The sequence below is a fragment of the Miniopterus schreibersii genome, assembly GCF_964146895.1.
Source record: "Miniopterus schreibersii genome assembly, chromosome: X".
In the NCBI taxonomy this organism is placed as follows: Eukaryota; Metazoa; Chordata; class Mammalia; order Chiroptera; family Miniopteridae; genus Miniopterus; species Miniopterus schreibersii.
This window is the reverse complement of record NC_138104.1, coordinates 83,964,847-83,980,959: the sequence shown is the minus strand read 5'-3', so window position 1 is coordinate 83,980,959 and position 16,113 is coordinate 83,964,847. Positions and strand designations below refer to the sequence as shown.

Below are 16,113 nucleotides of genomic sequence, written 5' to 3'. Positions count from 1 at the left end.
AGAGAGGCTTTTAGAAGGCTCACATTCTAAGGTGGCTACCTAAAAAGCAGGGTCAAAGATAAATCTTATTTGACAACCCATGTTCTCTTCCCCAAGATATTCGGATATGTTTGTTCAAGACTCTTTTTAAAAGTAAAAAGCAGATTGTTGTCACCAGAAGTCCAGAAACAGCAGCAATAGAATTTGTTCTCACGGTTAAGGGCTGAGTTGTAACTGCGGGCTGTGGTTGAATAATCACCAACCAAGTTCTGGGCTCTCACACAGCAGAGGCGGGTTAACTAGGATGCCCTGCACAGGCGGTCTGGGGGTGAAAAATCTCCAAGCCCCTCATCTCTGGAGGGCTGAGGACTGCTGGCGATAAGGAGAAATGCCCTGGGGTGGAGCGGATAAGGTGTGGGAGCTAGGTAAGCAGAGGAGTGAAAGGCTAGTGAGGACCCAAGGTGGCTCCAGGTAAAGGTATGGTGCTCGGGGGCTGGCAAGCTTGGCCCAGCCAAGCCGGGCTTTCTAGACGGTGAGTGTGGAGGTGCACCCAGGGACCTCGACGACTTCTCTGCCAGTGTTAGAAACAGGCCTCAACGTAGAAAAAGCTGTAGGCCGGGTGCCCTGAACGCTTGGTCTTCTGGACCAAGGCAGCGGAGGCCCCGCCACTCCGTTTCCCACCCAGTCGGGCCCGGTCCCTTTCCTAACCCCTCCCTGGCCCCGCCCCCGCCGCTTCCCACGGCCCCGCCCATCCGCTCCGGGCTCGCGGCTCCGGCTGGGCTTGGCGGCATTGGGAGCGCGCAGGCGCGGCTGGAGATTTTTCGGAGCAGCGAGTAGCGGCGCGCGGGACGCCTAGCGAGTGAGGTGGCCCCGTGGGGCTCGCGGCTGAGGAACGAGGTTTGGGCTGAGCTTCTTGGGAGGGTTTGGGATGGGCGCGGGTGACCGTTCCGGGAGCCTTGGGTACCGTGAGGAGAAATCAGCCACACGGGAGGCTGCAGGCTTGGCCGCGCCGCCTGAGGGTGTCAGCGGCCCCGGCCTCGTGGGAAGCGGAGTGCGCGGTGGCGGGAGCGGGTGAGGCTACGTGTGAGCAGCAGAATTGAAGGAAAGGGCTCCGGAGGCTGAAGTGCGTCCTGAGGCTTGGCAGAACCCCGAGGCTTGTTAAGGCGCCCTGGAGAGTGTCCCAGCTTCAAGTTCAGTACCCCCCGCTCGGTGCCCCTGAGCCGGGTCCCAGGCCATCCCTTCCCCCGCGCTGCGGTCTCAGAGTGCAGAGTTGCCAGGAACGTTCCTCGTCACGCCGGTGAGGATTTAGGGAACATGGGCTGTCGCCCCAGGCCAGTGCCAAGGAAGGTGTTGCTTTCCTGTGACTTTCCTTCTCCTGGTCCCAGGGAATGTGTCCGTCTTCTGGTCTATTGTGCTCATGGACATTTTAACAAAGGCAATGACTGTTTTCTAAGCCGTGGCGAGTGACAGCGGGGGCGGGGTAGAACGAGGTCGTGGTGTGGCCCCGGGCAGTGGGAAAACGGGGTGGGTGTGGGGCAGGCATGGTGGAAGTGGAAGGAAGGAAAAGACCTTCTTGCCTCAGTTTTTTTTTTTTTTTTTTTTTATTTTCTTCCTGGTCCGCTGATGTTGTTCAGTGGTAGGAACAGCCTTGAGAGAGAGATATGATTGGGAATTTGTGTGTTCAGACTCTGGCTGCAGCCGTAGGTTTTGTAATTGGGCTGTTGATGTATTCTTGAAGTGTCCCTTCAGGATAAATGTGAGGCTAATGGCATTTAAGAGGAAATAATTGAACGGAAGGGTGAAGAGGTGGTTTCAAAACTTAGAGCTAAATTAATGTTTTGTGATAGACATAGTATAAATAAAGCCAGACCTTGAAGGATGCGAAGGTGCTCAAGTCAGGGTAAGTGAAAAGTTGATTGAGGGTGTGTGTGTGTGCTGCCAAGTTTTTGGGCAGACTCACTTTAGAACTCTTAAAAATGATACTGGGAATATAAAACGTTAGGGCAAATATTGTAATATTTGATAAGGCTCCATGGCTTTCATTTTCAAACTTAGGATCTTTATGAAAAATAATACATGTGTTCTCAAGAATGGATGTTGATTTTTTACTCATTTGTTTAACTTAATACAACAAAAACTGAACTTCCTCCTCCTCCACCCCTTTCCCTTGATTGTGAATTCTTTTATAAACATTTACTTTCAGATCTGAAGTGTATTTAAAGGCACAATTCCACCCAATCCGAGCATGAAGTGAACAGGTTTCTGTGCCTGAAAAGCAGAGAACCTATCTTGGCTGTTAGTAACTTCTATCCCCCCCCCCCCCCCCACTTAATTTATCCCTTCTCTATCTAAATGTAAAAGCACTTTTTTTTTTTAAAAAAAAAGTTCTACATTTTCTGTGGTCTTTAGACTCACTGAAAAAAATCCAAGCCACTGTGATTATAGCAGCTTCCTTCTTAAAACTTTCCTCACCTAGACTTCCTTCCCATATTTTGGGCTTTTTCTCTAATTCTTTGACTGGTAAACCTCAGTCATTTCCATTGAGTCTTCTTCTTAGGGTTTTGTCCAAGACTTTCTTTCCCACTTTATGCAAGGGACAATAATGTGGTGATCAAGGGCATGGAATTTGGAGGCAACATATTAAACTTCTTTCTCTAAGTGTCAGTTTCCTTATCTGTAAAATGCTAATTATAATACCTGATCATTGAGATCAGGTATATTAACAGCTTATCATAATATCAAAATGTGGTATCACAATACCTAAAGATGGTAGCTATTTTTATTTGCTGTTTCTTATAAGAAACAATTTCAGTAGCAATTAACTTCAAAATGTGTATGTATTGACATCTCATACCCTGTTCAAGCTCCAGTCCTATATTTGTAGATTCCTCCTATATATCTTCAACAAATGGCTTAGCAAAGTGGTTTTCAAACATCAGTGTGCACAGTAATCACAAGAATGTGCAAATTTCTGGGCCCCATCAGAGTTTCTGATGTTTGGGATGAGGCCTGAGAATTTTCATATCTAACAAGTTTCCAAATGATAGCTCTTGGCCCTCTGTCACACTGAGTGTCACTGACCAAGTGAAATTCAGACAAGTTTTCAGGGAGTAAGGGAGAAAAGACCAAAAGACCAAAGTTTATCAAAGAGCAGAGTATGCTTAAACCTGATTGTATCAGATATCTTGTAAAGTTTCCAAAGGATAGGTCTAAGAGAACACATTTGGATTTGTGTTTGTTTTTGGTATATGTCAGGTTCAGAGGGTTGGTTTAATTATGGACCCAGTTGATGGAACATTGTCATTATTATGACTAGAAAAACATATATGACAGGTATTTGAGATAATGGTTCTTAATCCGTGGTGTGCATTAGACTCTCTTAGGAAGCTGTTTTCACCCGCATACTTATATTTAGTGTTCCTCCCCCTAATCTAAACCCATTAAACCAGAATTTCTGAGTGTAGAATTTGGGCATGAAAAAGTTCCAGGAGATTTTGATGGGCACCCTGGTCATAAGAACCACTTCTTTGAGCATTGGTGCTCAGGAAATGGAACACATGTCTTCTCTCTTTTTGTCTTAGCCTAGCTAGAGGGTTATTGATTTCATAGATCTTTTCAAATAATCAAGTTTTGGTTTTGTTGGTTTTCTCTATTGATTGCTTGTTTTCAATTTCTTTGATATCTGCTTTAATTTTTATTTCTTTTCTTTTGATTACTTAGAATTAAATTTGCTCTTTTTCTAGTTTTCTAAGGTGGAAGCATAGATTGTTGATTTTAGATCTTTCTTCCTTTTATATTAGATTCAGTGCTATAAATTTCCCTCTTAGCACTGCTTTCACTGCATTCCTCAGTATTTGATAAATTGTATTTTCATTTAGTTCAAAATATTTTAAAATTTTTCTTGTGAGTTCTTTGACTCATATGTTATTTAGAAGTGAGTTGTTTAATCACCATGTATTTTGGTATTTTTTAGTTATCTTGTTGTGTTATTGATTTCTAGTTTAATTCCACTGTGACCTGCTCTCAGACATTGCGTGATTTCTATTTGTTAAGGTGTGTTTTATGTCCCAGCATGTGGTCTATCTTTGTGTATATTCAATTGACCTAGAGAAAAATGTGAATTATGCTCTTGTTGGGTAAAATAGTCTATAGATATCAATTATAATCAATTGATTGATGATACTGTTGAGTTCAACTATGTACTTACTGAATTTATGCCTGCTGGATCTGTCCATTTCTATTGGAGGAGTGTTAAAGTCTACAACTATAATAGGTGATTCATCTTTTTCTCATTATGCATACATACCTTTTATAGTTGTCCCACAGTTCATGGACATTCTGTTTTGTCTTTTCAGTTTTGGAAGTTTCTAGTGTCATACCTTCAGGCTTAGAGATTCTTTTCCTCAGCCATGTCCAATCTACTAATGATCCTTTCAAAGAGCATTTATTCCTGTTACAGCATTTTTTATTGGTAGCATTTCTTTTTTATTATTTTTTTAGAATTTCCACCTCTCTGCTTATATTATCCTTCTTGTTCTTGCATATTGTTTACTTTTGCCATTAAAGCCCATAGCATACTAAACCTAGTATTTTTACATTCCTGATCTGATAATTTCAACATTCCTGCCATATCTGACTAGTTGTGATGTTTGTTCAGTCTCTTCAAATTGCCTTTTTTGCCTTTTTGTATGCCTTGCAATTTTTTGTTGAATAGTGAATATAATGTATTGGGTAAAAGGAACTGCAGTAGATAGGTCTTCAGTAATGTTGTAGTAAGGTGTGGAGGTAGGGGAAGCATTCTATAGTCTTGTGATTTGGTCTCAGTGTTTGGTGAACCTGCTCCCCTGGACTGTGAACTTTACCAATGCTTCTCAGTTTGTTCTCCCCTCTAAGTGGTACAGGATGGCTAGAGGGGGCTGGAGTTGTATATTTCACTTCTCTGTCCTGGGTTAGGCTATGATAGTACCCTAAGTTGCAGTGCTCTGGTAAAATAGGTTCTCCTGAGGGCAGTCCTTGTCAAGAAGAACAGAATGTTCTGGTGTATTTAAAAATGGTTCATTTCCCTCTTCCCCACCAGGAGCAGGTGGGGATTTTTCTTCAATATTTAATGTGAGAACCAGGTCCAGCTCCTGAAGGTAAATCTAACAAAAGTGTGGTCCCCCATAACTGGTTCCAGCGGAAGATTTTAACTCTCTTGTCAATACTGTGCCTCAGCAATTAATCAATTACAGTTCAAGTTAACCTGCCTTGGCACTGGTTCCCTCAGAGGTTTCTGCTCATGGGTTTCTGCTTGGTCAAGTTGTGACTCTCTGTATCTGCATATCTCTCTCCAGTTTAGGGGGCAGGGTTTGTCCCATGACTTCATTTCTCTGATGGACTTAAGAACAGTTGTTGTTTTTCAGTTTTGTCATCTTTTTACTTGTTAGGTGAGAATTGAGACTTCTAAGCTCCTTACATGTCAGATTGGAAACCTGAAGTCCCCTGTTGCTTTTCTTGAGACTTTACCACCTAACTGTCCCTAAATATGCTATTTTTGCCTGTTCTTAACTTTATATAAATGGTATCATCCATATATACATACTTCCTTTGCTCATCATTGCATTTGTGGGATAAATCCATTAGTTTGATACTTCTCAAACATTGGTATGGGCATGCATCCATCCCCTGGAGATCTTGTTAAAATGCAGATTCTGATTTAGGAGGTCTGGGGTTGAGCTCGAGATTCTGCCTTTCTAACAAGCTCCAATATGATGCTGATGTTGCTCTTCAATGGACAATACTTGGAGTAATAAGGCATCAGTTCATTCCATTTTCAATTGCTTAATATGCTTTGAATACTCCAGGTCACTTCCTGTATGAGTTTTCTCCTGGAAGAGGAAAAATATAGAAAACAGTCCTTTAATTGTCTGTCAGGTATCATTTTCCAGAATTGGGAGCTAGTTATTTCATATTTGAGGTGGATATTGTCATCAACATAGTAACTTGAAGATCGTATTTGAATAAAATATTAGCAATATGGTCCTGTAAAATTTCTCACATTGCATCTTTAGTTGTAAGTAAGGCTTTGTTAACTCTATTCTGTACAGGTAACTTTTAGGTAAGGCAAAATTAAAAAGGACAAATGGATGCATGTGTGTGCTCACTTAGATATGTATGTGAGTAACAAAAGATGTAAAGCTTTCTTTTAGGGCTTTTGACAGGAAATAATAAGTGTAGTGTTTGGTTTAGATTTTTTTTTCTATTCACAGGGCTTATAAGACAACCACCTTTCCTACAATGGCAAAGTGATTTATTTGGTTATCCTGAAAATCTTGGGGACCATAGAAATAATACAGTCAGTGCAAGTTGACTTTTACAGTCTCCCCAGGAAATGGCTTTATACAATACATGTCAAGCTTTAACTCAGCATTTATTGAACACCTTTGCTGTGTAAAAGGTGTGTGTACTAGCTTTACCCTTTTTAAAGTAGAAACATAAATACTTCTCAAGAATGTTATTGAGCCCAATGAACTGAGAATCAAATTGCCACAAGGCAGGGATAATCAGAGCTCTTAAAAATGCTCAGTGGTTGCTTTACTTTCTCCATTATTGAGTGGTAGTAACTGATATATTTATTTTCAAGCTCATTCACATATTGATGAAGAATTTTTATTTTTTAAAATTTATTTTTCAGTTACAGTTGATGTGCAGTATTATATTAGTTTCAGGTGCACAATATAGTGATTAGACATGTATCTTACAAAGTGTTCACCCTGGGGTCACTTAGAATAACAGCATTTCCAACAGCAAACATTTTTTTACAATTTACTTTCAGTTTTGTTTTGTTTTGGTTTCAGGTGTTGATGTTGAATTTTTGGTAGCACTCATTATCTTCTTGAAAGGTTTGGCAATTAAATGGGCCAGAATTTATATAAAGATTTGAACTTCTTAGGTACCTTAGATTTCTTTAGGAAAATCCGTTGTATTTTACATTCTTGGCTTGAACTAAGTTCCTTGTGTTCTATTTTTTCCCTTCTTTTAAAACTCTATCTTTAGAAGATATGTGTTATTTTCTGGAATGCTAGGTAACCAAACTCTTCTATTTGTGTGACAAAGTCTTGTTATTCAGAGCACTGTATGTTCTGTGTATCTGCTTCAGTCTGTCTCCAGCATGTCTGTTCTTTGTGGTTTGGTTTCTAATGTTATGCATTCCAATTTTGTGGAAAAAAAAAAAAAATCCATATGACTAGCTTGCCACAGTAATCCTCTCTGACATGTTTGCTTCAGGGAGAAAGCTGGCAAAGTTAGAAACATATGACTAGTTTTAAAATTTGCTGTCACTGCAAAAAAAAAGTTAATGGAGTATATGCCTAGTTTTTTTTATATATATATATTTCCTTTTTCTTTTTTTAAATATATCTTTATCGATTTCAGAGAGAGGGAGAGAGAGAGATAGAAACATCAATGATGAGAGAGAGTCATTGATCGGTTGCCTCCTGCCCCGCCCCCTACTTGAGGATCAAGCCTGCAACCTGGGCATGTGCCCTGACCGGGAATTGAACCACGATCTCCTGGATCATAGGTCAGTGCTCAACTGCTGAGCCATGCCACCTAGGCTATATTCCTCATTTTTTACTAGGATTTATAATTCCTAGTAAATAATGATTTTGGCAAGGATATATTTACTTTCCTGTGTAATTTTATCATACTTCAGTATCTTACTCATTTTTCCCCTAGGATGTATCGCAAAAATATTATTACATACAGAAGTAAAAATTGTTTTTCCTTAGACTCATAATCAGTCAGTCTAAAAATACAAATGTTTTCATTGTAATACTATGAGCTATATTGCAAAAATCAATATGTTCTTTGAATTTTAAAGTTTCTTTAAAGTGAAAATGTAGACATTAGTATTTATTATTAGCATTTACCTTATATTCCTTTCTTTAAACTATGAATGCTCATCTAGTTTATAGACTTGACCTTTGCAATGTTTTGAATAGTCTATTCCCACTGCTATTGTCCAAGTTCGGGGTTTATTACTTCTTTCCTCACACTATAATCATGTCCTTTCTACTGGTCTCTCCAGTCATTTATTACCAGTCCTTAACCCAAATCTGCCCATCCACAGATGCTGAAAGCCTCCAATTTGCAGGCACTACCCTTCACAGTGCTTTTAGAAAGCCCCATCCACCTCTGTAGACCTAACCACTTTCTTAAAGGTTGTTTATGCCTAATCTTTCTGAGTTGGCTTCCACTTTTTCTGTTTGTATTCCTCATTTGCATTTCAGTTCTTAAACATTTAATTGGGGCTAGTTCTCTGCCAGATTCTCAGCCTCATTAGTGAGGGGTAGGGGCTTCCATATTGTTTTTATCTACTTGGTCTCTGCCTGGTTCCCAGCACCAGGAATCAGGATGCTTGCCATTGTAGTGGATTGACTTTAGCCTACTTCATCAGGGCTGATAAGAAGAAGATGATAGCAGGGCCCTCAGAAGACCAGGACGGGGACTGTGGAAAATCCTGTGTAGAATGGGGTTTTGTTTTTTCTCTGAAATCCAAATCCAGTCTTGGAAGCTTTGTCCTTCACAGGAGTATAGTGAGTTCCTTATTCGGAAGATTGCCCAAATTATTTTTTCTTCTCATCTATCAAGAAACTACAGTACATGGATTATCTTCCTTAGTAATAGTAATAATAACAACAGCAGCAATGAAAATAACCCTGCTAAATTATACTAGATATTTTTCTTTCATTATTTTTATTACCTTGTATGGTACATGACATTTATCCCCACTTTAAAGGTAGGACACTGCAGTTCAGAGAGGTTAAGTGCCCCATTTCACTTTGGGATATGTGATGGAGTTGGAATTCTAATCTAGGTCTTTCTGACACTAAGTCTTGGAGCATTTTTCAGGAGGCCCCATTGCATGAAGCATGTTTTGGGGCTGCCTCTTCCCATTGTCTGTTTTATACAGTAAACACATAGTGATAATGTGTGCATTTCAAGCATCAAACATGGTCTAGTGAGCATTAAGTGCTTAATGAATGTTGAATGAACAAACGAATGAATGAATGACAGGATACCATGTAAATTCATCAGAAAGGGTTATCTCCCTGTGTTTAACACAGTGGCAGGCATATGGTAGATACTCAAAAATATTTGTTGAATTGAGCTTATCCATTTAAATGTCATTGAATTAATTAGATTATCAGTTGTAATCTTTTATTAAAACAGATGATGATGAATATAAGTATTTGAATCATAGATCTAGTCTTCTGGTGAAGAAAAGATGGGCTTTAATGGACGATTTTTCCTTTGGATTCCCCTAAAGAATAACTGATATCATATGATGAACTTGACTTCCATAAGAAGGTTTTCTTTACACACTTCATCTTACTGGATCTCTTACTCATTCACTTCCTAAAATTCCTTCCTTGACTTCGGCCCTTTCCCTGGATAATGCCATCCATTTCCATGACTTCAGTTTCATTCTGCATACTGACAATTCCCATAGCTCTATCCAGTCATAATTTTTCCTTGAAGATCCAGGGTCCTATAAATGAGTATCTACCTTAAAATGTCTTAAACGGAACTTCTCTTTCTGCCCACTACCCTATGTATATAATCTGCTGCTGCTTCTTTGTGTTCCATATTGTTAAAAGGGAAGGAAACTCTGTTTTCAAAATGAAGACCTTGGGGTAAAAAGCAGCCTGCGTATAAACACGAATGTGACCACATGAGGTTCCCTTAGCCACTGCGCTGGAGAAATCACAAACCTCATCCTAGAATTTAAAAGCTCTAAATTAAGGGGCTTACAGTAGTCTGCATCACCCTCTCCAAAGGGGTTTTTGTCTTTCAGTGCTGTTCTGTGCCAGTTGACTTTCTACTACTCTTTACTGAAGCAAGCAGGGATGGCAAGAGAGAGAGGCCTCTTTCTCATTACCTCCTTTTAGCAAGCATCACATATGAGAGAATATGCTCTGATTATCATTTATAACAAGTCTCATTCTAAATTTTATCCAAAATACAATTTTGGGATCAAAATCTTGTTTTTCATACAACATTTAATTGACTACAATAATCATATAACTTAGTAAATTACTTTGAGAGTTCATACTATATTATAGGTTTAGCTTACCCCAGTGTTTATCTATAGCCCTTAATTAGTATAGAGAATTATATTGTCTTGAATTTTCATTGCAGTTTCACATCTGTAGAACTCTCTCAAGGTTTTTGTGGATTTCCACCTGCCCCATCCTCCACGGTCTGTTTCTGTCCTACCTGGATAATAGACCATAAGTTGTTTTGTGAACTATGTGCAGTTAACTCTTACCTACTTCTTGGGATTGTCCATCATTTCCCCTTTTTGTGCTATAGTTACTGGACTTCAACTGATTGTGTTATGTTTTTTCCTGTTACAGTACTACAGTGGCATGTGGTTTTTCTTCTTTTTTCCTTCATCACACACTGGGCAGGGCCTGTTTGTCTAAAACAATATATGAATTGTCTTCAAATAGCCTTAAGTCAGATGTTCTCTGTATAATGCTGGCAAAGAAATCTTAAGCATTTCTTTCCTACATTTAGTCATCTTAAAGAAAAATGTATAGTTAGTATTCCATTCTTTTTATTCCAAAACTGTTTAATATAACTCCTTATGTAGTATTTCTGGAAGCTATGGAATCTATTAAGATGATCCAAAGTTAATGCTCTTCTAGATTCCATTTTTCATACGTAAATCTTAGTTGTTTTATGATCATTCATTGTCCATATCGGTATTTAAAGAAATATAGTTCAAACTCACTTTGTTGTAGGTTCTCCAGCTAGCCAGGACTAAGGTAGACTGCCTCAGAGAGCACTGATATGGGTTGGTTTATAGCCTAAGGTTCTATTACTGCCTGGGGTAGATGTTTCTGATTATATAGTGCACTGGGTGTTTTAGTACCATAGTCTTTGATCTGACCTTACTCTATTTGACTAGAAGCAGCAGCACTAATTCCAGGGAATATTACCAGACCCTTCTCTAGAACCAAAGGTGAGTGGTTAGGGAATTCATATAGCTGATGCAGTGCTTCCTTCATTGTGCACTACACGTACTTCCCACAGATTGGCCCCCTGCTTTAAGGGTGCCTGTATTTGGAGTGGTTAATTCCATTAGCTGGTATGGGTAGATGACAGGATTATTCTGTTAAAAACTTCACACTTACCTTACTCCACCATCGCTTCCTTTTAATTAATTCAGGGCCCAGCTGAAATACTCAGTATCACCCCTTACTACATGCTTCAAAAATTTTGGCATTGAATATCATTCCAGTAATTCTGGCTTATGGAGAAGCAAATAAGTACAACATATTGTAGAAAAGCTTTTCTGTGCGGCACCCTGGCAACCTTGCTCGTCTTCATTCAGGCCACTGGGACAATGCTTGACCATATTCTGACTCAAGACTAGACAAAATGCCCTGTGATTCCTCTTAGAGCAAGGGGAGATAAGCAGCCTGGTGAGGAGCTGCCATGGGGCAGTTTCTCATAACATACCCTGTGGGAAACTTCCATAAGGACATTTCTCACCCATCTCTTAGTTTCAGTTGAATGCAGGACTTTCCACCTTATACTCTGTAGGGTACAACTTCAGGTGCCTGTAAGTCTATAAAACTGCTTGGGTTTAGTTTAGAGGTGGATCAGCAGCAGCAGCATGCCACATCTCTTGGACCATCTGTTATCTGATCCCTCATATTTGATGTCATCATATGGAACTAGGGACTTGGTTTACTGACATGCTGATTTTGCTTTTGCTATTTATGTAAGTAATAAATTGTCTGAATCCTTACCAGCTGAAACTATGGAAGTGTGGTAAGCCAACCTAACAGCTATAGTAATAATTGTGGCCCTGTTAGCCACTGTGTTGCTGCTTTGGGAATGTTTGTCTCTGTGACGCAGTGGGGCTTTTACAGGCCAAACACTCAGCTGCTACATGTACCATAGCATGCTCTTTGAACCGTCTACTTGTCCCTGGGCAGAAGGGGACCCCAGTTTTCAGGTAGACAGAAGCCAGTCCTTTCTATTGGAATTATCCTTTTCTCACTTTGCAAAGCCAAGGAAAATACCAACCCTGGTCGTTAGAAAATATTATCTATACAACTAGAAAGACCACACAAATTCTGAAGCTCCCTACTATACACACACATAAGTGTGGTAGGGAACAAAGCGTAATCACAGTGTTTGGGCCTACTCAGAATGGTATACTTTATTTTTTTATTTTATTTTTTAAATATATCTTTATTGATTTCAGAGAGAGTAAAGGAGAGGGAGAGAGAGATAGAAACATCAATGATGAGAGAATCATTGATTGGCTGCCTCCTGCATGCCCCCGACTGCAACCCGTGCCTGTGCCCTGACCGGGAATCGAACCCCGATCACCTGGATCCTAGGTCGATGCTCAACCGCTAAGCCACGCCTGGCCGGGCAGAATGGTATACCTTAAATGGTGCATTCCCACTCAAGAGGTGGGTGCCTCCTGCTCATAGATCATGTGGTCTCTTCAGTCTGTAGCATTTTGGTTTCCAAAGAAAACAAATGTTTCTCCATATAAGCATGTGTAAAACATTCTTATTCTGGTATTAGATCTGGGAAAAATAGAAGACAGTATGGATGGTAATTTCTACTTTCATATTTTTGAAAAATTTTCTACAGTACTTGTTGATTTTACATTATGATCTTTTTTAATGTAGACATTTAAGGATATAAATTTCCCTCTAAGCACTACTCTAACTGCATTTCACAGATTTTAATATTGTATTTTCATTACCATTTAGTTCAAAATATTGTCTAACTTCTTTGTAGTTTATTTTTTGATCTAGTGGTTAATATTTAGAGTTTATTGTTTATTTTCCAAATATATATGGTTTTCCTGGTATTGGTATTAGTGGGGGAAATGTTAACCTAGCAGGTGTGGTTGCTAACTCCTTCATGTCTCTAAGGGAACCTGGAAACTGCTGCTTTTACTCTGTACCCTTTGCTGTGATAAATGAATCTTAGCTCTGAGAATAACCTACTGTTGAGTCCTTCTGGTGAATTACGAACTTGAGGGTGGTCCTGTGTGCCCTAAAACTGTATTCTAATTTAATTCTATTGTGGTCAGATTTCAGTTTTTCTTAAAAAAATTATTGAGACTTGTTTTATAGCTTAGAATGTGATCTCTCCTGCTAAGCGTACCATGTAAACCGGAAAAGAATGTGTATTCTGCCATTATTTGGTATATTTTTCTTTAAATATCAATTAAGTAAAGTGGCTGATAATGTTGTTCAGATCTTCTATGTCTTTGCAGATTTTCCCCCCTAGTTCAGTCCATTGCTGAGACAGGAGCATTAAAGTCCCCAGCTATGATTGGGGAATTCTCTATTTCTCCCTTCAGTTTTGTCAATTCTGATTTCATATATTTTGAAACTCTGTTGTGGGATATATACACATTTGGGATAGTGTCTTCCTATTGAATTGACTCCTTTATCATTATGAAGAGCCCTGTTTTTATCTCTGGTAATGCATGTGGGTTTGAACTTTGTCTTGTGATATTAATGGCCATACCAGCCTTTTGCTTACTCTTTTCAAGGTATATATTTTTCATCTCTTCACTTATAACCTGTCTGTACATTTCTACTTAAGATGAGTATCCTGTAAACAGTGTATACTTGTGTGTGTTTGTTTTATTTTTGCCTTCTGACAATCTCTGCGCATATATATATATATATATACACACACACATACATATACATATATACATATACATATATACATATATATGTATGTGTGTGTGTGTGTATATATATACATATACATATATGTATATGTGTGTGTGTATATATATATGTATATGTGTGTGTATATATATATATATTTATTGATTGATTGATTTCAGAGAGAGAGAAAGGAAGAGAGGGAGAGAGATAGAAACATCAGTGATGAGGGAGTCATTGATTGGCTGCCTCCTGACCAGGAATCGAACCATGATCTCCTGAATCATAGGTCGATGCTCAACAGCTGAGCCATGCTGGCTGGGCCAATCTCTGTTTCTTAACGGGAATATATTTAGTCCAATAAACTTTAATGTATTTACTGACGTGATTGGGCTTAGGCCTAATATTATTTTAGCTATTCTTTTTTTTTTTTTTACTGTTTTTATAGTGGCTGCACTAGGGATAACAATATAAAAACACAACTTTTCACAGTCCACTTAATTAGTTAATAAAGTACTACTTAGTACATTAGTTAATAGTGTACTATTTCAAGTAAAACATGGAAATCTTACAAATTTATAGGCCCACATGGCTATCCTTTTTATTATAGTTGTTATAAGCACACACACAAGACATTGTTATTATTTTAGTTTTAAACAATTATTGGTTTATAATGAAATTTAGAGAAACAAAGCAAAATACGGTATTTTGTATTTACTTAGCCATTTACCATTTCTGATGCTATTTATTTATTTATTTATTTGTATCCCAATTCCATCTGGTTTCATTTCTCTTCCATCTAAATAACTTCTAGCATTTCTTACAGTGCAAGTCTGCTGCCAACAAATGCACTTATAGTGCAGGTCTGCCAGTGACTAATGCTTTTAGTTTTATATGAAAATATCTTCAGCGATATTTTTAATGAGTGTAGAATTCTGGGTTAACATTTCTTTTCCCTCCAAGGCTTTCAAGGTGTTGTTCCAGTCTTTCTGTCCTCCTTGGTTTCTGATGAGAAGCTGAGCAGTAGATCATTGTTCTCTTGACTGTGATAGTCATTTTTCTCTTGTTGGTCTCAAGGTTTGATCTTTATCTTTGGCTTGCAATGATTTATTATGTCCTTTAGCTGGGCTTCTCTGTGTTTATTCTGCTTTGTATTTATTTTAGTATTTTGTATCTGTGAATTTCTGTCTTTCGTCAATTATAGGGAAATTTTCATCCATTATTTTTTCAAACATTTTCTCTCTTCTCTTCATCTGGTATTCTAATTACATTTATTTATGACTGTTTAATATCACCTAACAGGTCTCTGAGCTTCTGTTCATTTTGTTTCAATTTTTCTATTCCTCACCTTCTGAAATTTCCATTGATCTATCTTTAAGGTCACTTAGTCATTTATCTGTCATGTCCGTTTGGCTGTTAAGGCAATCTAGTTATTTTTTTCAGAAATTATATATATTTTTTATTCTAAAATTTTATTTTTTATTGTTTCTGTTTCTCTGCTAAGACTTCCAGTTTCTCTGCTGAGGTTTTCATGAATTGATCATTCTGCTATCTCTGCCATAATTAAGTCTGGTTCTGATGATTTTCCTGTCTCATCACTGTTTTATGCGGGGGACATTACTATGCCTTGATATTTTTGTTGAAGGCTGCACGTGATGTACTGGGTAAAAGGAATTGAGGTAAATCAGCCTTTAGTGTGAGGTTTGATGTTTATCTGGTGAGAGGTTAGGCTTTAATGAGTTGTGACCTTCACAAGTGCTCAGTTTGTTTTGTTTTTTTCCCCTTGCTTGAGGCAGGGAGGCTAAATGGGGGGCTGGAATTGGGTACTTACCCCACATCAAAGGCTAGAGATGGGTTAGAACCAACTGGATATTTGGATATTTTAATATGATTTGGGTATTTCACTTCCCCAAGGTTGGTTAGGTTCTGATGAATAGTTTCTCTTGAGGTCAGGTCTTATGAAGAAGAGAATGTTCTGGACATATTATAAAATGGCTCCTTATTCCCTCCTGCTGCTGAAAGTCTGAGGGAATTTTCTTTGATCTTCACTGTTGAACCTGGTAGAGTTCCTACAGGTAAAACTCACCAAAGTGTGAAGTTCCCCCTAATATTGGACTTCCTAGAGTGTTTAACTCTCAAACTTGTCCACACTGAGCCTCCAGCAATCAATGACAGTTTAGGTTTTCCTACCTTTGGCTTCTGCTTTGGTAATTTGGATTTTCTGTGTCCACCTATTGTCTCTACAGTTTTGGGGGCAGTGGTTTGCCCTGTGAACTCAATCCTCTGCTGGATCTGGGAAGAATTTGTTCATTTTCAGTTTGTTCACCTTTTTTCTTATTAGAAGAATGGGAATGATGACTTCCAAGGTTCTTGTATGCCAGGCCAAAAACCAGAAGTCAGGTTTATATGAATTGAAAACATCCCTCCT

At 38.7% G+C, this 16,113-nt stretch overlaps 1 protein-coding gene across 1 annotated transcript in view; it reads left to right on the top strand.

Annotated features, from left to right (window-relative positions):
- The first annotated feature begins 788 nt into the window (after positions 1–788).
- PRRG1 (proline rich and Gla domain 1) overlaps positions 789–16,113 on the top strand; it is a 101,463-nt gene continuing 86,138 nt past the window's right edge. The window contains 1 exon segment of the mRNA XM_081125711.1: positions 789–876. The gene's annotated coding sequence lies outside the window, so the exon portion shown is untranslated.